Source organism: Triturus cristatus, chromosome 2_2 (genome assembly GCF_964204655.1).
Source record: "Triturus cristatus chromosome 2_2, aTriCri1.1, whole genome shotgun sequence".
Taxonomy (NCBI): Eukaryota; Metazoa; Chordata; class Amphibia; order Caudata; family Salamandridae; genus Triturus; species Triturus cristatus.
Genome location: NC_140582.1, coordinates 31,958,153 through 31,978,836, shown reverse-complemented (window position 1 = coordinate 31,978,836; position 20,684 = coordinate 31,958,153).

Here is a 20,684-nt window from a genome sequence, read left to right as displayed (position 1 = left end):
GGAGAAATAATGCATTTCTGCTCGTTTCGCCAACTTAAAACCAGGGTTTCCCTGGTCTTAATTTTGGCACTGCCTCCTATGTACGCCATCCTTGTACATAGGGGACAGCGTCAGATACAATGGGTGTTCAGGTGGAATGCCCCCCGCAACACCCACTGCACGCCCCTTTCACGCTAAACATAGCGTGAAAGGGTGCCTTTTGTACAAGGCAGCTTTAAGCCACGTTAAGTGGCTTAACGCTGCCTTGTACATAAGGCAAGGTCCCTATCGGCACGGGGACGTCACAAAAAGTGACATTCCCATGGCGATAGGGGCTTGTACATATGCCCCATACTCCTAAGCACCAGGTACATCCTGATAAACAGGAGTTCTTGGATGCATGTCAATCATGCTTTCCACCTCTGCTTGGGAGAGCGACAGCACTACTAGATTACCACTACATCAAGAAGATTGCGGATGGAGACTCTGCTGTACTTTACCCGTACTCTGGCAGTCGCCCACCTACTCTGTCGAGGTATTTCACCCTGACCACCCACATCCGAGGTGCATCAGCAGGAGTTCTGATGATACATTTAGCAGAGTAAACACTTCACTATGTGGGATCAACACGCTCTGCGTCAGCGCAAGTTGAAAACTAGTTGTGCTTAGATTTTTATATTGATTATATTAATTATTTTTATTTACAAAACTGGAGTTTAGAGGCTTACTTTATATCCCCTACACCAACGCTTAAATAAATGCGACTCTTAAAAAAAGAGGGGCTTGTTAGCAATACGTTTGTAAAAGAAGTGTGGATGCAAATAAAATCGGTCTACAGTTTGGAGGCGCAAGCTTCTCTGCCATGGAGTGTTGGAATTTCCGCTGTGCCATCTTAGGCCTCCATCCGAGAGCTACAGTGTAGCGCGTGGTAACTCTGCCTCCTGATATCGATAAACCAGAGGACTGAATTAACAGGCATTACAAGTGGGACCAGAGTGTCCCCTTGTAGTGTTGCGCTCTAGCCTTCCCGCAGTCACGTGACCTGCGAGAGCTATCGTGGGAGGTAGTGACGCGGGGGGCTAGTGATTCTTATTGCGGCACCGGGCGAGACAGGACGGCTTTTCCCTTTAGAGGATTGTACTGCTGACAATAAAGTTGTACAGAACGTTCCCCACAGCCTCCGCTCTTCATTCCGGGGGGACCACGCTTTGCATTCCACACCCCTTAGAATTCAGAGATTACCAAGAAGATTGGTTAATCTGATTCCTCTGGGTACTCCTTATTTCACACCTCTTATCCCATCGGAATTACATATACACTCATAAACAAGGCCTTTGAGGAGGAGGAACTGCGGATTGTGTTCCAGCATAGCCTTCATTCGCTCCACCAGCACGGAATCATTGGTGGGGTCTACACACCAGAAGTCTACCGCAGTCAGTGCTTTCACAGGCATTCTCCCAAATGAAGGTTTTTCTGCAGGGTTCACTGTGCAAGGCATGGCATAAATGAGCAGGAAAAATCACCATTGGTTCCCCGGTGCAGAGAGAAAACTCACTGCATGAGGAGGCCACTGCCATCTTTGGTACCATATTTAGCCCTAAGTTTACAGACGTTGCCAAGGTACCTTTTTTCAGATTATCCCTATTGCTATGCCACCTCTGTAGATAGTTCAGAACTGGAATGGAGGAGCACACTTGTCTTGATTGAATGAGTGTTTAAGCAGAACTTAGAGGGTCACTTGCATCTGAAGGCTCTATAGCAATGTGAATAGAAGAAATCCACTGGAGGGGAGTTCAGAAAAAAGAGAAAGAATGCTAAGACTTTCTTGAAGGAAGATGAACAGAAGTAAAAGGGCAAGTCGTAGAGAGTGTGCGCCTGACAATGCAAGTGCACTTATAATTGTAAAACTCATTAGGCTCCAGGACTTTGAGCAAAGCTTACACATGGACAGAGAGTGTTTTAAATTTGTCCTTTGAACAGAGAGTATAATATTCATGGTATACATGAAAGAAAGCATCAAAACAAAATGTTCTGTGGCAGGCAGTGACGGCTGCTACTTAATGGGGGTGGCAGGTTGTGGGGGGGAAGGACTTTATAATTTAAAAAAAAATACTTACCTGCAGGCCTGTTGCCGCCTCTCGGTCCTCTTCGGCTCTTTAGTCGACTCCAGGAGCAGGAAGTAGGGAGCCCACAGGCTCCCAGACTCCCCTAGCCAATCATGACGCTGCATGACAGCAATGTTGTGATTGGTCTGGGCACCATGGTTTGGCACTCAGACAGGGGCTGGGAGCCTGTGCATGTTCTCCACGCAGGTTGTACAGTACAGGCGAGTGGAGAAAATGCTAAGTGTGCATGACTGTACGGCCGGCCAAACTGTCATGCACACTTAAGAGAGTGCTCACCACTACTCCCCCTGCTCATGTGACAGCCCAGCCCTGACCCTAACCAGCTGAGCCATGACAGAAAAATAAAATAATAACATTGCGTTATTATCGTTTTATTTTTCCTTTTTGAACTGCTCACAGACCAGTGGGGTGATGCTCTTCCGCCTTAGCAGAAGAGCCGCTGCAGGTGGCAGGATTTCAAACTAATCCCTACGTCTCCCACTGTAGGACTCGTTTTTTCCCTCTTAACTCTACATTTTTCCCCACTGTTTATCTCCTTGTTTTTCCCACTAAAACACTCACTTTTTCCCACTTAATTCTTCGCTTTTCCACTGTAACCCTTTTTTCCCCACTTAACTCTATTGATTTTCTCACTGTTCATCTCTGCTTTATCGCTTTGTTTTTCCAACAATAAACTCATATTTTTTTCCCACATAATTCTTTGCTTTTTCCACTGTAACACTTTTTTCCCTTCCCTCCTCTTGCTAACCCCGTCCACCGCTCCTCCCAGGACCCACTTAATGGAGGCCACAGTGTGACCACACAGCAGACTTGTGCAGTGGCGCACCAAAGGCAAGCCTGTCTGCTCCTGGACCGCGCCCAGCACCAGGAACCCTGGATCTCCCGCCACCCACAGCTACACCAGCACCGAATTGACAGCCCTGGACCCAAGACTCCGCAACATCAACTGCTGCTGCGCCTCTCCAAGCTCAATGGTAGGACCATTCTCTTGTCGACACTGTCTCCTCTCCTGCAACTCCAGTGCACCCACACTAGCCACCACCACACCTATGACAACTGGGCCAGGACAACTCCACCGCCTCCTGCTCAACGCTCAATGACTCCGTAAACATGTCAACGAGATCTGGGGCACAATCAACTCCAAGGTGCACCCCCAGGACTTGGGGTGTGTCCCCCAGGCACTGACTGTAGTCCTCGAAAGAGGTTTCCAATGTTGTAAGCAAGTTGTTGTGGGTTTTAGTTTTCAAAAAACTTTATTGAACATTCAAATTCTTCATCAATGTAGTTTTTTAATCCATAACGAAAATCATATGCGTTTCAATAGCTAATTAGCTATGTATTCCCAATGCATTTCGGCACTCATGCCTTCATCGGGGGAAGTCTATAAATGATGAAAGTTGTAATGAGTATGCTGTACGAGGATTAATTTTACACCCATGCATTGTGATATGGGGAAAAGAATCGTGAGCGATGTAGACGGCGCGGCGAAAAAAGTGCAAGGGAAATGTGGATAAGTGGTGATCCGTTATTCCCAGGGTGAGTGCTGATATTAAGCTGCGGGTATAGTGATTTGGAGACTACTTCGGTGATATTGTGAGAAAAATAGTGGGATGAATGGTGGTGGAGTGTTAATAAAGGCGGTGATAGTTTCACAGCGGTTGTCGACGACTGTGTGCTTTTTAATGTGTTAAACCCGGTGCATATGACAAGTTATGTTGGTGGGTTTTAACCAAGAAGCAGGATAGAAAGCTAAAAAACTAACGAGAGTCTAAATATTAGTATCACACTTACCGAGTGTAAGACGTATTTCCGTGCGACGCCGGTGGTGCGCGGGAAGTTTGCTAGCGTTGAATTGGATGCGGAAGTTTATGATGTGACGTAAATGGGAGTGTTAGAAAGAGAAAGAAGACTATGACGGTATAGATGTGAGAAAAGACTTCAAAGGCGATATGGTGGATAATGTTAATAGTGCACGAACGATGTGTGGATTCTGTGTTGATAATAAGGTGTAATAAAAAACAAAAGGGGTTTAAAGAACCCTGAGAATTTCCAAATTTCATAATGATACGGTGGGGCAATGTGTATGCGATGTAAACGGTGTGTTAGGAAGGAACAAGAAAAAGTGTAAACAATCACAATGATAGAGATGGGTTGTGTTACACGTAGGAACAAGAACATCGAATTAGGTTTAAATGTTAAAATAAGAATAAAAATAAAAATGAGTGAAATAGAATCCTTGGTTGATGATGTATAAAAAAATAAGTCATGTTAACCAAGAGGTTCTAACTGATTAGGCAATTATAGATAACATGCAAATTCTGTGCAATCATTCATTCCGAATGGTTTCATGGAGTTTAAGAGATAAATCCAATAGTCTTCTCGTTGCAGTAAAAAGTTGTGATTGTCCCGTCCTTCTTTTTTAACAATGGTTTCCAGGATGCAAAATTTCAACTGGCTGACGTTGTGTCCAGCTTCCACAAAGTGCTGTGCGACCGATGATTTCATCTGTTTGGTTCTAATGTTAGATTTATGTTCATTGAGTCTGGTTTTGATTTTCCTTTTGGTTTGTCCAATGTAAATCTTGCCGCAGGGGCATTTGAGCATGTAAACTACATTAGAGGTGTCGCATGTCGCGGTTGTCTTGATTTTGACTTTGTGCCCTTTCATAGGGTGTGTGATGTAATCGCCTTTTATGATGTTGTTACAACTGTTGCAGTTTAAACATGGAATAGTTCGCTTAAACGTGGAGTGAATAGATGGTGGTGCTGTTTGTTTAAGCATTTCCCCGATGTTTTTATTTCTGGTGTAGGCGAAGATCGGTTCCTCATCAAAAATGTGGTTGAAATCCTGTTCCAATTTGAGGAATTGCCAGTGTTTTTTGATGATGCGTTTATAAGTGACGCTCATGGTGGAGTATTTGGAAACTACTGTAATTTGGTTCTTGACGGGTTTGGATTGAATTGTGAGAAGTTCATTACGGTTTTTGGTGGTAGAACGTTTTATCGCTTCTTGTAGTACCTGGTCTGGGTACCCACGAGACCTCAATCTTTGTGTTAAGGTGTTGAGTTGATCGATGGCTTTATTGGGGTTAGATACTATCCTTTTTACCCTGAGCATTTGGGAGTATGGGAGGTGTTGTTTAAGAGATGGAGGATGAGAACTCTGGTAATGAAGGGTGTTGTTTCTATCCGTGGCTTTTCTGTATAAGTTGGTTTCAAATCCAGTGGACGTCTTGTTGATGTTAACATCCAGGAACGTGATTGTGTGTCGATGAATGTTTGAGGTAAACTGTAAACGTTGATCAATTTGGTTGAGTTTGTCGAGGTGATCCTCAAGAATGTGCACTGGACCCTTCCATATGATGAATATATCGTCAATGAATCTTAGATATAATTTTAGATGACTTGTCCATGATTGTTTGGTGAGAATGTGATCTTCTTCGAACTGATTCATAAAGATATTGGCGTATGCTGGGGCGGCACAATTTCCCACAGAAGTACCCGTTAGTTGTTGGAACCATTCATCGTTGTGTTGGAAATAACTGTGTAGGAGGGTGAATTGCATCAGTTCCATTAAGAAAACTTGTAATTCGTGTGGATGACTGGAATGTAATAGAGCTTGTTCGATGGCTTCCAGACCTAGTTGGTGGGGAATGGAAGTATATAATAAGTTGACGTCCACGGTGCATAGGGTGATGTCTTCATCTTCTGTGATGATGATTTGGTTTAATTTAACCAAGAAGTCAGTGGTGTCTTTGATGAAAGATCTCATGGTGTTTACACTGGGTTGAAGATGGCGATCTAAATATTTGCCCACGGGTTCATGTAAACTTCCTTGGGTAGTGACAATTGGTCGACAGGGAGGTTCGATGGGATTTTTATGGATTTTAGGTACCATAAATAAAGTTGGGCTTTTTGGATTTGATTGTAGAAGGTATTTCTTTACTTTTTCAGGGATGATGCCCTTGTCGACTGCTGTTTGGACTATTGTTTGTAGAATTTCTTTGAATTGTGTCGTGGGGTTAGATTCCAATTTCATGTATGTGTTTGTATCCTGCAAGTGAGCTTGTACTTGAGAGTTGTAGTAACTGGTGTTGAGAACAACCAGTGCGCCTCCCTTATCTGCTTTGGTGCAGATTATGTCTGTATTTTGTGCGATGGTTTTCAGTATGCTTAATTCCTTATTCGTAAGGTTTTTGTGTTGCAATCTTTTTTTGTTGTTGAGTTTGGCTATAACGTTTTTTACTGCTGATTCAAACAGATCAAGGCATTTGTGGCTAACCGGTGCCATGAAGGTGCTTCTCAGGTGTAAGCCCATAAGGGGGTCATCTCCTTGTTCTTTTGTGGGTGCTAAAACGTTGTCAAAGAAATGGCGTAATCTTATTTTTCTCATTAATTTGAAGAAACTGATGTTGAGTTCAAGGGTATTGCTACCTGAAGTTGGCACGAAGGATGTACCTTTCTGTAGGATTTTTAATTCGATATCGTTGAAATGGTAGTTTGAGATATTGATAACAAGGTTGTCTGTTAATTCCCTTTCTTCAATCGGTCCTTCCTGGCCGTGATTGTACGCGTTTGTGGCTGATCCTTGTCCTTTTCTTTGGTTCTTCCTGCGACTCCTCCGGGGTCGTCTTGGTCTGTGTGGCCTACCTCTAAAAAAGGAGTGTCTTCCGTGGTTGAGTGGGTAGCCGATGATGATGGTATGTTGGCTGGAATTGCTGTTGGAGTTCTGTCTTTGGCCGTGTGTCTATTAGGTTGTTGGGTTAGATCACTATCTGAGGAGGAGGTGTCGGTATTTGTGGTGTAAGGTTTATTTTGTCTGCGTCTAGCGTAGATTTCAGCCCAGGAGTACACCTCTCCCATATTATAATCGATCGTATGTCTACGAAACTTGCGAATTTTTCGCTCATTGTCCTCCGCTGTGTGCTTGGCCAATTGGTTGTTGATGTCCTCAAGTATGTTGTTGAGCTCCTCGGTTGTCAGAGATTTTTCTAGTTCGGTTTTGACGTTGTGAATATCCTTGGTTAGTTCTTCCAGAATGGTTGATAATTCTTCTATGATTAAAAGAATCAAGTCTAGAGAACATTTCTTTAAAATCGCGAACAACCTGTCTTTGAATTTCTGTTGATTTTTAAAAAGCGAAGGTTTTAGTGGTATTCTAAGACCCCTTGGGATTCTTTGGGCCTTATGGTACCTGATCATGGTACCAGCGTGTAGACGTTGGTTTATTTCTTTTTTGGAGAGATATAGAAGTTGACGGATGTTCTGTTCTTTCGTGTTACTACTGGAAAAAGTTGTTGTGTCCTCGTGTATAAGAGCATAGATTCTAGAGACTTCATCTTGTCCAAAAGCGAAAGTCTCTGCTCTTGTTTCTGTGAGATGAGAAATTTCTTCAAATTGCATGATTTCTTTGTTGGTGTGCTGCGTACTGGGTTTCGGAATGATATACTGGAAAAGAATGTAGTGCGCGCACTTCCTAGAAGTTTGTCAATAGTGATGATTTTATCGTGCTCCGGGGTATCACTCTCCGAAAATGAGTGTGACTATGAACTTCAAGGTGCACCCCCAGGACTTGGGGTGTGTCCCCCAGGCACTGACTGTAGTCCTCGAAAGAGGTTTCCAATGTTGTAAGCAAGTTGTTGTGGGTTTTAGTTTTTAAAAAACTTTATTGAACATTCAAATTCTTCATCAATGTCGTTTTTTAATCCATAACGAAAATTATATGCGTTTCAATAGCTAATTAGCTATGTATTCCCAATGCATTTCGGCACTCATGCCTTCATCAGGGGAAGTCTATAAATGATGAAAGTTGTAATGAGTATGCTGTACGAGGATTAATTTTACACCCATGCATTGCGATATGGGGAAAAGAATCATGAGCGATGTAGACGCGCGGCGAAAAAAGTGCAAGGGAAATGTGGATAAGTGGTGATCCGTTATTCCCAGGGTGAGTGCTGATATTAAGCTGCGGGTATAGTGATTTGGAAACTACTTCGGTGATATTGTGAGAAAAATAGTGGGATGAATGGTGGTGGAGTGTTAATAAAGGCAGTGATAGTTTCACAGCGTTTGTCGACGACTGTGTGCTTTTTAATGTGTTAAACCCGGTGCATATGACAAGTTATGTTGGCAGGTTTTAACCAAGAAGCAGGATAGAAAGCTAAAAAACTAACGAGAGTCTAAATATTAGTATCACACTTACCGAGTGTAAGACGTATTTCCGTGCGACGCCGGTGGTGCGCGGGAAGTTTGCTAGCGGTGAATTGGATGCGGAAGTTTATGATGTGACGTAAATGGGAGTGTTAGAAAGAGAAAGAAGACTATGACGGTATAGATGTGAGAAAAGACTTCAAAGGCGATATGGTGGATAATGTTAATAGTGCATGAACGATGTGTGGATTCTGTGTTGATAATAAGGTGTAATAAAAAACAAAAGGGGTTTAAAGAACCCTGAAAATTTCCAAATTTCATAATGATACGGTGGGGCAATGTGTATGCGATGTAAACGATGTGTTAGGAAGGAACAAGAAAAAGTGTAAACAATCACAATTATAGAGATGGGTTGTGTTACACGTAGGAACAAGAACATCAAATTAGGTTTAAATGTTAAAATAAGAATAAAAATAAAAATGAGTGAAATAGAATCCTTGGTTAATGATGTATAAAAAAATAAGTCATGTTAACCAAGAGGTTCTAACTGATTAGTCAATTATAGATAACATGCAAATTCTGTGCGATCATTCATTCCGAATGGTTTCATGGAGTTTAAGAGATAAATCCAATAGTTTTCTCGTTGCAGTAAAAAGTTGTGATTGTCCCGTCCTTCTTTTTTAACAATGGTTTCCAGGATGCAAAATTTCAACTTGCTGACGTTGTGTCCAGCTTCCACAAAGTGCTGTGCGACCGATGATTTCATCTGTTTGGTTCTAATGTTAGATTTATGTTCATTGAGTCTGGTTTTGATTTTCCTTTCGGTTTGTCCAATGTCAATCTTGCCGCAGGGGCATTTGAGCAAGTAAACTACATTAGAGGTGTCGCATGTCGCGGTTGTCTTGATTTTGACTTTGTGCCCTTTCATAGGGTGTCTGATGTAATCGCCTTTTATGATGTTGTTACAACTGTTGCAGTTTAAACATGGAATAGTTCCCTTAAACGTGGAGTGAATAGATGGTGGTGCTGTTTGTTTAAGCATTTCCCCGATGTTTTTATTTCTGGTGTAGGCGAAGATCGGTTCCTCATCAAAAATGTGGTTGAAATCCTGTTCCAATTTGAGGAATTGCCAGTGTTTTTTGATGATGCGTTTATAAGTGACGCTCATGGTGGAGTATTTGGAAACTACTGTAATTTGGTTCTTGACGGGTTTGGATTGAATTGTGAGAAGTTCATTACGGTTTTTGGTGGTAGAACGTTTTATCGCTTCTTGTAGTACCTGGTCTGGGTACACACGAGACCTGAATCTTTGTGTTAAGGTGTTGAGTTGATCGATGGCTTTATTGGGGTTAGATACAATCCTTTTTACCCTGAGCATTTGGGAGTATGGGAAATACGTCTTACACTCGGTAAGTGTGATACTAATATTTAGACTCGTTAGTTTTTTAGCTTTCTATCCTGCTTCTTGGTTAAAACCCGCCAACATAACTTGTCATATGCACCGGGTTTAACACATTAAAAAGCACACAGTCGTCGACAACCGCTGTGAAACTATCACCGCCTTTATTAACACTCCACCACCATTCATCCCACTATTTTTCTCACAATATCACCGAAGTAGTTTCCAAATCACTATACCCGCAGCTTAATATCAGCACTCACCCTGGGAATAACGGATCACCACTTATCCACATTTCCCTTGCACTTTTTTCGCCGCGCCGTCTACATTGCTCACGATTCTTTTCCCCATATCACAATGCATGGGTGTAAAATTAATCCTCGTACAGCATACTCATTACAACTTTCATCATTTATAGACGTCCCCTGATGAAGGCATGAGTGCCGAAATGCATTGGGAATACATAGTTAATTAGCTATTGAAACGCATATGATTTTCGTTATGGATTAAAAAATGACATTGATGAAGAATTTGAATGTTCAATAAAGTTTTTTGAAAAATAAAACCCACAACAACTTGCTTACAACATTGGAAACCTCTTTCGAGGACTACAGTCAGTGCCTGGGGGACACACCCCAAGTCCTGGGGGTGCACCTTGAAGTTCATAGTCACACTCATTTTCGGAGAGTGATACCTCGGAGCACGATAAAATCATCACTATTGACAAACTTCTAGGAAGTGCGCGCACTACATTATTTTCCAGCACAATCAACTCCCTCACCCCAGACGACGTTTCCTCACCGATACCTGGCCCAACCCAACATCTGCACCCAACTTCACCACGGCCATGCCCAACAGCTACAAGATAGTACTCTGGAACTGCATAAACAGACAAGGAGGTGAAATAACAACCATCCACACAGAAACAATCCACTTCACCGCCACAGATGACACCACTCTGATCATGTAACACCTCAACTTCCAACTCAAAACAGATGGCAAAACCACCATCAGAGGCACCATCACCCAAAGTCCTCCAGGGCCATGCCTCAGCTACTGCGACGCCATCCATGAATTCATTGCCCCACTGGCCATCAACACCGAAAACATAATCTTCCTCTGAGACCTCGATTTTCACCTTGATGACTCTAGCAACACCAAAACAGCCAGCCTCCTTGAAGGCTTGAACATAGGCCTCACCCAACTGTTCATTGAATCCACACACAACACTAGACACATGCTCAACCCCATTTTCACAGCCAGCAGCAGAGTCAAATACAGCCACGTCATTGAGCTCACCTAGATGGACCACTCAGTCGTCCACTTCACCATCACTGCAGCCACCAACACCACCACCAAACTGCCCAGCACCACACACCACAGCTGGAACAAACCATCCAAAAGCCAATGGACTGACACACTTAACACTTCCCTTCCTGATGCCACTACCAACCTTGAATACACTCTTCACCACCTGGATAACCGAGTGCACCAACAGAGTTGCCTCATCAAGTCCACCAAAACCGGGAGATCCAATCAAACATGCCAGTTGGTACACCTTGGTATGAGGAGGACGAAACATAATAGCAAGTGACTAGAAAGGAAATGGCACACCAACAAGGATACCACAGACTGCACCACCCTCAAAACAGAGCTCAACCACTACCACCAACTCCTCAAAGAGACAAGAAAGAATGCTCTGGCAGACAGTATTAAAGCCAGCTCCCAACACAGCAAAGAACTCTTTAGTATCATTAAATAGTTCTCCAACCCCTTAGCAACCAAAAACATAATCTGCCCTTCCCAAGTTCTCTGCAAAACCTTGGTGGCCTTCTTCCTTGACAGCATCTCCACGATCTACCAACAGTTCAATTCTCAACCCTCCACCACCAACAACCTCAGCCTCCTCACCTCCTCCGAAGCAAACCCCAACCACCGTATCACCAAGTGAGACCAGCTCACCATGCAGAACACTTTTGCCATCATGCACTCTGTCCACTCAGGAGCACCCACGAACCCCTGACCCCACCACATATTCAACTTCAGAAACAAGACAATCAGCTACTATCTCACCATTATCTTCAACACATCCATCACCTGGGCCGCCTTTCCAGAAAAATGGAAACACGCAGAATTCAAAACCCCACTCAAGAAACCAACCGTTGACCCCACTGAGCTAAAGAACTACAGGGCCATCTCTCTGCTCCCCTGTCCTGCCGAGGTCCTTGAAAAAACAATCAACCGCCAACTCACGGATTATCTGGAAACAACAACATTCTGGACCCATCCCAATCAGGATTCCACATGAACCACAGCACCAAACCCACCCTGATTGCAGCCACCAGAGACATCAGGATCCTCCTAGACTAGGGAAAAAAGACCGCACTAATCCTCCTTAACCTCTCAGCAGCCTTCGACACCATGTCCTACCAAACCCTGAGCAAGAGGCTCCGTCAGATCAGGATCCAAGAGGATGCCCTCAAATGGATCGCATCCTTCCTCTCCGGAAGGACCAAAAGAGTTTGCCTCCCTCCCTTCACCTCTGAACCCAAGGACATCATCTGGGGTGTCCCTCAAGGGTAATCCCTCAGTCCTGCCCTGTACACTCCTACATGACCCCCCCCCCGCCAACTTCATCAGAAACCATGAACTAAACATCATATCATACGCAGATGATACCCTCCTTATCCTCTCTATATCCCAAGACCTACCCACCACAAGGGACAACTTATGTTTATGCATGACCAGCATTGTCCACTAGATGCACAACAACTGCCTTAAACTTAACACAGACAAAACAGAAGTACTGATCTTTGGGAACACCACCTTCCCATGGAATAACTACCGATGGCCTGCCAAACTAGGACCCTCACCCACTTCTCCAGACCACACCCAGAACCTCAGCATCATGCTGGACAGCAAACTCACCATGCAAAATCAGATCAATGCAGTTGCCTAGGCCAGATTCCTCACTCTTTGCATGCTCCAAAAGATCTTTAAATGGCTCCCCGTCAGCACCATGTGCACTGTTACCAAAGCCCTCGCTACCAGCCATCTGGACTACGGTAACACACTATACGCAGGAATCATCACACACCTACTAAAGAGACTACAGACCATACAGAACTCAGGGGCCAGATTCGTCCTCGACCTCCCCAGGCAGATCCACATCACCCCACACCAACTCAACTGGTTCCTCGTTCACAAGCGATGCCAATTCAAGATGCTGAGCCACACCTACAAAGCCCAGCACAATCAAGGACCAGTAAACATCAACCACTGCTTAGCTTCCACCAATCCTTCAGATACCTGCACTCCGCCTTCCTCTCCTCACCCACACCCCCCATATCCATCGAAGCACGAGTGGGGGATGCTCATTCTCCTGCTTAGCTTTGAAGGCCTGAAACAGTCTCCCCCTCCACCTCTGTACCTCACCCTCTCTGCAGGAATTCAGAAAGGAACTCAAGACCTGGCTGTACAACGGAGTCCACTCAAGCAGTTAAACACTCAGTGTATGGGAACCCTCACGGGTGATTAGCAGCGCTCTATAAATACTGTTTGATTGATTGAAGACAACATAGCCTTTACTGGGTCCAGGTGACATGATAAAACTCTGAGAAAGCTGAAGATGAGTGTCACTGCAAAATTCTGGATACATTGGAGTTTCTCAAATTGGGATGATGGGGGGACCCAGGTAAAATGTAGTAACATAATTCAGTCATGAGACTATAACTACTAGCAGCCCTTGAAAGTCACGCAAAACTAGTTGGTAGATTATCATCAGCAAGGATAGCTAATGAGAACAAGAGGGAACAAGTGTATTGCTCTGATTATTGATTGAGATATCTTCGTCCATAAAGAAGTGTATCTTCTCCAGTTAATTAACTGGGGTAGCAGAGGGGCTGTGCGAAATTCATGTAATTTACTTTCATATAAATACGCAAAATTTTGGCAAAAATAAGCAAAATTATGCAAAATGCAAATCCGTAGTTTAGCACTACATATTAATTCAAGGTGAATACTTGCATCAATTTTTGAAGTGAGAACATATTTTGCTCTAAAAGAAATGCTGCAATAAACAAAAGCACAGGGGACAACAGTCAATTACATTCTGTTGTTCCAGTGCGTTTGAGGTAAATTTTAAAAGCTAATGGAGCATTCACTGTATATTTTTACTGCAAATGGCGTGTAATGACTAAGTGGCACAGTGATGTACTTTCAGAAATTCCACATAAGAAGCATGACACGAAATTCACAAAATTACACCAGAGCAATATACGTTTCCCCCAGTCCTAGGCAAGAGGACTGAGTAGTGATGGCCAAAACCATCAGTGTCTATCAACCCACTCATTTATCACAGACAAACTTTTGGTCTGAGTTCAGCTTGACCCATCCCTGTCAGGAAGGCAAACAGACATTCAGAAACAACAGAGAAAGATATGGCTCACATTTTGATCAAACAGGATATTGATTTGCATAGTGCAGCAGCCAGGGCGGCTGACTCTGAACACGGGGGCTCATGGTTCGATCGCTGGCGGCAGGTTAGCCCAGCACCATGTGACTCTGGGCAATAGCTTGCTTAATCTTCCTGATGGCCCCCAGTGCCTTGATACCCTCGGGTAATTGTTCGCGCTTTATAAATGCTGGTATTTATATTAGTACAATGCTTGCACTGTACACTAATCTGAAACAGTGTAATCGGATAAGGTTTGTTAGCAGGAGGGCATACACATCAACGGTATGATGAACATGGCAGAGTCCACAATAGATGGGAAAGCACCAAGACTTATAAAGGGTTTGGAATAAAACCTGTGACCAATCACTCAAGACAGAGCTAATCCAGTTTAAAGATGTTCCTGAGATACCTATCATCACTAACTTCTTGGTGAGGATGGATTGGTTGACCATGTAAAATACAGGGTATAGGTGAAAAAACTGAAATTGTTACATCACCAGAGTCTAGGACAGAGGTATTCAAACTGTGAGGTGTGACCCCCTGCGGGGGTCATGGATGAGTTCCAAGGGGGACGCAAATGCCTCTGCAAGTGCATGTAAATGAAGAAGGCGTGGAAGTGCGACCTAGTTTAATCGCTGCACGTACAGGCTGTCTTAATTTACACAGATCCCTTGACGTGCATTAAAATTAATGAGAACTGTGATCAGAGTGCCTTGGGGGGAACGGGTCAGCAAGTGTGATATCAGGGTCAAGGAGGTGGTTAAAAAATAAATAAAAGAACGTAATAGTCAAAAAAAATATTTTTTTGTTTTTATCACTATCAGGTAACTGCATGTAAAATAATGCACAAACAGCTTAATTCTAATTGAAAAATAAATTTAGGTTAAACTAACTGGTGATAAATGTACTCTTTAGGTTATGAAATCTCAGTTAGCAAATACCATCACTGCAGATGTCTGTGTGTGTTAAAGCTGAGCCACACATAACTATATGTGGGTGTTAAACTGGTACTTATGAGTTGCAATATATGCAGTGTAAACATGTGTAAAAATGACAAAGTAATACTATCACAAAATGTTCTGTATAATGCCACATAATATGCCTTTTCTTGCCGCAAAAATTAGTAAACCCTGCCTCACTATAAACGGGGCCAGTGGCCCCGTTTATAGTGCTATGAGGTCCCTGCCTGCGACAGAAAGCACTGTTAATATGCAAGTCATTATTTTAAAATCGTATTTCACACAGTCTAAGCTATGCTGCTGCAAAATACAGTCTTTGAGATAAAATAAGTTATTACAAAATATAGGGTTTATATAGCATAGTTATAAGTAATCAGTACCTAATGCAAACATTTTTTATAAGTGTTTCCTTTATTCTAGAACTCAGTTGATGACACCCCTACATTACATTTCCAAAAGAATAAATCTTTGCCACCATGAAGCTTTAAGCGCAGTCACTAGAATTATGTGGCAGGGGAGGACTAAATTATGCATCTGGTTTGACTAAATTATGCAGCAAGAAAGGATATATTATGCAGCGCAATGAAGCACATTTTGTGGTTAGCAGTACTTCATTATTTTGTCATTTTAACTCCTGGCAACATCGTTAGGGGAAGTATTTCACCTCAATAGTACCAGTTTAACATCCAAATACAGCAATAAGCAACTACAAGATTACCAGTCAATCTTTGCAAAGTGCCTTCCACTGCTCCAGAATGCGTTGCCATGTTTTGAGTCACTTTTGTTCCGTTTCATCTAGAATCAATTCTTTTTTGTTAAAATCTGCAGATTATGCAGCGGATTATTGCATATGTTTATGGATATTGCCAAAAAGATGACCCAGATTAGGGAGCACTGTGTGGAGACTCATTATTATGTGTACAAATAGCCAGAGTCGGCTTCCTCAGAGACATATCCCATGGAAGGGGACAGTATAAGTGGCCCTTTGTATTGTTTTTAAAAAAAGGACCATTAATAAGTGCAACACATACTGCTGCCAGGTGTGTAAGTAGGCACTGCTGCTCAAGTGGAGGTGTCTTACCATAAAATGTACAGGCCCCTTTTCCTTGCCAGCATTAGAGTCTAGATCACACATCATGCATTTTAACACAAAGAGGTAGAAAGTATATTTGGTGCTGCAGGTACAGTGGCACCAGGGCCCAACATTGTGAGGAGCCAAATAAACCCCAGTATTGGCTGTTTACTATCCTTCCTTGCTTGCTTGCATTAGGGCCCACTGCACACTTGCCAGTGTTGATGTGGGCCTCAGAGCAATGACCCAAAGGAGGGGAAAATGAAAGCAGAGGAGACACCTTAGTTTGGCCTCAGAAAGATGACAGAGAGAGGGGTATGGCACGATGGGAGTCCTTGTTTTTAATAAAGGGCAGAAGAGACGTCCATCTTTGAAAGGTAGCAGTTATCATGAATGAAGCAGATGCAGCAGCACTGGGGCCCAGGGGTCTGAGGGGCCCACTGCATCACTATTGTGACTGTCTCAATTTAAAAAGGGGCATGGGAGCTTATTTTCCTTTCTAGAATTAGGACGGAGGCACACTTGCAGAAAAAAAGGGTGACAATATGGGGGAGATTTTTTTCTGAAAGGGACATGGGGCTTGATTGGAGTGATGGTCAGGCATGATGGGGAAGACGTGAAAGAGGCAGAGGAGATAGCCAGCTACTGAGGGCTGCAGTTATCATTAGTGTATCCGGTGTAGTTAGTTGCACTGGGGTCCAGGAGTCTCACGACACCTCAGCTATGGAGAGCAGTATCTTTGGGTCAATACTTGTTTTTGTTTGATGTAGTTGCTGTTTAATAAGTCTCATGTTTAGTGTGGTTTATGAGCTATTGAGAATGTACTTCTGAAATGACCTCATAAGCCCCACCCCCTGCACTCAGCCATGTCCCTCCTCTCCCCCAATCCTTGCCATAATGTTTTTGGGGATAGCCCGGCTTCAAAACATTTTACTTAGGGGGCTTAGGGCAAAAAAGTTTGAAGACCTCTGGTCTAGGATCAAGTGCAGGCCATCCAGGTCAGCAGCCAGCTCCAACTATTCCCCTCAAGAGTCCTGAAGCCAACCTGAAGTGCGTCCAGTGGGGATGTGGATTTCAACTGTCTACACAGCCAGTGGGACGTGTGTTTTTTAGTAAGTTTGGCCATAGCTGTATGGGATAAGAGTATTTGTAATTAAATTGATGACGGTAACAAGCATAGGAAGGATTACAGCAGTGGTCTTTAGCTAGACAGGCCATCGCACCCCTGAGTGGTACATACCATCTGCCTACACTATGATGGGCATTACTGTCACACCTTGAAAGGCAGACACTCACAAAAGTCTTATTTTTCTCTTAAAGGTTTACTTTTGGTCCTGAGTTTAAGGAGAAGTAGATCTGATCCTGGAGATAAAGAAGATAGCTTTGCCCCACGGTAAGCTATTGTCGTATCTGTAAAGGTGGTGTTTGTAAGCTCCATGGGACATTCCTGATTTGGAGTGCCACCATCAAAGCTTAAACCCATGGGTAGGCAATTTTTTTTCCAGTGTACAGACCGTGACGGGCATTTTTTTCCGGCCACTCTTGATAACTGATTTCAGAGGAACCAAGTGATTTTTCATTAATTAAATACCGATCATTGATAAAATCTGTAAATAGGTCAGAGTCATGAGGATTGAGCTTGCCTCATGACTTACACTAGGTCAGTGGAGATCAGTGCCATGTCAAGTTTTGGTTTTTGAAACATCAAAAAAAAAAAAAAAAGTTTTGGTATGCAAAATTTGCATAATGCCCTCTCGCGTAATTACACAAAATGTAGGAAAAATTATGCACAAATACTGGAAATGCAAATCTGTCATTTAGTGATATTTTGGAGTGAAATGTGTCTTCACTTGATTTTGCATAATTATATGAAATTTTGGTATCATTACTTGTAATAACAGAAAATGCATAACTGGCATTTAGCACTAAATTTTAACATGAAATGCTTTCTTGCATCCATTTATTTTAATGCTAGGAAGCAGTTCGCACTAAACAATTAGTGCAGAAAAGTACAGTGGACAACAGCTGCTTGGGGTCTGATCATTCATGTTGTTACTGCACTTCTGCACTTTCATTAGATTTAATTACGGTGTAGTTACACAAAGCGGTGCAATGGTGTAATTTAAGGGATTTCATGAAATAAGCATAATAGGAAATATCTAAAATTATGCAAATTACTACAGCATAATTTAAATTTTGCTTGGGCGACACAAAACTTACCTTGATTTTTTTTGAAAATTCTTTTTTATTGGCATTTGTATAAACATTACATACAGAGGCACATTTGGAGTTACTATTGATGCTGAACTACACAAGGCAGGAATGCCCAGCCGCATCCCAGGCGGGCCCCCGAGCTCGGGGAAAAACTTACCTTGATTTATCACATATACAGCACACTCCATACCTACAGCTGTAGTCGGGGCATAACCAGCCCCACTAAGTACAATAAATGCACCCCTGCTCTAACAGAAAATAAAAATTAGAATGAAAAAATTAATGAATACAGTATGTTGTGTCATGAATTAGAGTAAAACTTTATGTTAAACTGATACGCATCTGAAATGTGCATACGCACAGTAGGCAATTGTTATTTATTTAGGTCTCAGACAAAACCTTGACAAGTTTTTGCAAGTTAAAGGAAGCTGGATATTGCTGAAATGTGCACAACGTGATTTAGCAGCTTGACCTCAGAGCTACATTCTTAGAGATGTTGTTATAACAGCAGAATTTTCTCATTTAACAAATATTATTTTCCTCTGCAACATTTATTCTCGAATGTCATGAACTTCCTATTTCTTAATGTTTCACATTAAAATTGATATCATAACTTGTTTATTCAAACAATAAATAAATGTTTTTTAGATTAAAAGAATGTATTACCTATCCATGATTTGTCTTTGTTAGTTCATTGTTTTTTATCGTGAAACAAGTAGAGATACAGAAGGTCAATGGATTTGAAAAGTGTATGGGAACTATGCCTGATGTTTCTAGAACTTAATCTCGCAAGACTGTGTGAAGCTAACAATATGATAAAAAGTTTCATCCACATGTATTTCCATGGGAACGGAAGAGCTGAACTTGCTTAATGAAGAACCCTGTCTTCTAATTGCCTCGTGGAGGAGAAAGCCAGCAATGTGTCCTTGACTTTTATATTAGTGTGTGTTTTTAGGTAGTGTAACACACATTCTTTCCTACAGCATTCTTGCATTCTCATCTTTACTTGATGGATTGACCTAGACCCAGACCTTTGACGGTGGGTGGTATTGAATGCTGCTGCTGTTTCTCTCCTTTACCTCATTTTACTTGGATTTGACACTTTGCTGCTATGCTGATCTGAGACTTGGCTGAGTCTTGTGGAAATGCTCTTTATGGGTAATTCTGCTATTTGACTTGATTTTGATGCTACATGCTCCTTGATTTCACTCTTTTCCATTTGATTTAAAACTATTGGGGAACAGCCATTACAACGCGGTTATTACCACGCTGTGCAGTTACATCGCATGCGTTACAACGCATGCGATGTTACAACGCTATGCCATTAGAACGCAAGTCTGTACATCGACTTGCGCTAGATGGCGTGCTGACATTACAAATAGTGTAGTTTACTATCCCAACACCTTCCCTACTGTTAAGTGGACTGGAGTTGGAATAGTAAATTACACTTTTTTAATGTCAGCACGCCATCTAGCGCAAGTCGATGTAAAGACTTGCGTTCTAATGGCATAGCGTTGTAACATCGCATGCGTTGTAACGCATGCGATGTAACTGCACGCGTGGTAAAAACCCGCGTTGTAATATCATACATCCAAAACTATTTATGGGTTCTTTATAGACAAACTCTGATCCAGAGCTATAGACAGGGCCACTGGAATTATGCGGCAGGAAAGTGCCAAATTATGTGGCAGGATCGAGTAAATTATGTGGCAAGAAAAGGCAATTATGCAACATAATGCTGCACACTTTTTAATAGTATTACTTAATTATTTTGTACTTTTCGCACTTATCTGGGCATTGGGTGCACTTCATTAGTACCACTCTAATAACCATATGTGGAAATCAGCAAGGGAAAGATGACCAGTGAACCTTTGCAAAAGGCCGTCTACTGCGGCGTAACAAGTGCTGCTGCGTTTTAGCAACTTTTGAACCATTTGAGCTAGAAACCACATTTTTGTTCTTAAAATCTGTAGATTATGCAGCAGATGATGGATTATGTTGCAAATCTATAAATATGCAGAAATCGCCGCAGCTGCACAATTGCATAATTCCAGTGGCCCAGGGTATAGAATAGGGATTCTATTCCTTTATGAAACTTGCTTATTTGGATTGATATGGATGATTGCTCTGTTCTAACTTTTTTCTTTATGATGGGAATTCTGTATACTTAATTGATTGATGGACTAACTGTATAAAGATAAAAAAAAAATGAACAGATCTTCACTATTCTTTTAATAAGAAATAAAGTTTTGAAACGACATTACAACTCATCATTGACTGAACGTAAAAGGTTAATTATTTGAAATATTTAAATTTGCTCCTTGAATCCA